Below are 1,484 nucleotides of genomic sequence, written 5' to 3' on the forward strand. Positions count from 1 at the left end.
TAATCCCAGCACTCGGGAGGCAGAGGCAGGTGGATTTCTTTTTTTTTTTTTTTTTTTTTTTTTTTTTTTTTTTTTTTTTTTTTTTTTTTTTTTTTTTTTTTGGTTTTTCGAGACAGGGTTTCTCTGTATAGCCCTGGCTGTCCTGGAACTCACTTTGTAGACCAGGCTGGCCTCGAACTCAGAAATCCGCCTGCCTCTGCCTCCCGAGTGCTGGGATTAAAGGCGTGCGCCACCACGCCCCGCAATTTTTTTTTTTTTTAAAGACAATGTCTTGATTTGTAGCCCACACTTCAGCCAACCACGTGCTGTGATTACAAGTGTGCACCATCATACCTGGCTGAAGAATATCTTTAAACGTCTAAAAGAGACCATCCAAAGAGCAGGCAAGTCAGAGAGGAAAAAAAAAAAAAAAAACCAAGTCATAACAAAAGTAGAATTGTCAGGTGGTCCCAGCAACCTGACATGGTGGCTCACAACCATCCTTAATGAGATCTGACGCCCTCTTCTGGTGCATCTGAAGACAGCTACAGTGTACTTACATATAATAAATCTTAAAAAAAAAAAAAAAAAAAAAGAGCCAACTCCTAAAAGCATGACCTCCACAGGTATGTCATGATACGTTCCTGCCTGGTGCCCACACACACATGATATATGCATATACCCAATAATAATGATGAAATAAAACTAGTGTGGGCTGGAGAGATGGCTCAGTACTTAAGAGTACTTGTTGCTCTTGCTGAGGACTGGAGTTGAATTCCTAGCACTTGTCTGATGGCTCACACCCATCTGTAGCTCCAGTTCTGGGGGTCTCACATCCTCTTCTGATCTCTGTGCACACCAAACACACACACAGTACACGCACACATAAGGTATATATGTACATGGGGACAACACACATAAAATGTAATTAAATAAATAGCACATGGTGGCCAGCGGATGTGACTGAGATGGAGTATGCTGGCTGAACACCTGCAAGGCCTTGGGTTCCATCCTTAAGAACAAATATTTTTAAATTGTTTAGATAAAAATGGTATGCATATATATATTATACTATATGAGTGTGTACAGGAGAACAGGAAAGAAAAGAAAAACTAAATTTAACTGGGCGTGGTGGCACAGACCTTTAATCCCAGCACTTGGGAAGCAGAGGCAGAGGCAGGCGGATTTCTGAGTTCAAGGCCAGCCTGGTCTACAAAGTGAGTTCTAGGACAGCTAGGGCTACACAGAGAAACCCTGTCTCAAAAACCAACCAACCAAACAAACAAAAAAACACAAACAAAAACCAAACAACTAAATTTAGATATATAAATATAACTAAGTCTCAAAATTCTAATGCACAGAGAAAAAAATAGGTTGCTTTTTTCTGTTATTATATTCTAATGTCATTTATATAAGGTTTCAGGGGCCGGAGAATTAGCTCAGCAGTTAAGGGCACTTGTTGTTCTTACAAAGGAACCCGCCATCCCCCCCACCCCCCCACACCC

This window comes from Mus caroli, chromosome 11 (assembly GCF_900094665.2).
Source record: "Mus caroli chromosome 11, CAROLI_EIJ_v1.1, whole genome shotgun sequence".
Classification (NCBI taxonomy): Eukaryota; Metazoa; Chordata; class Mammalia; order Rodentia; family Muridae; genus Mus; species Mus caroli.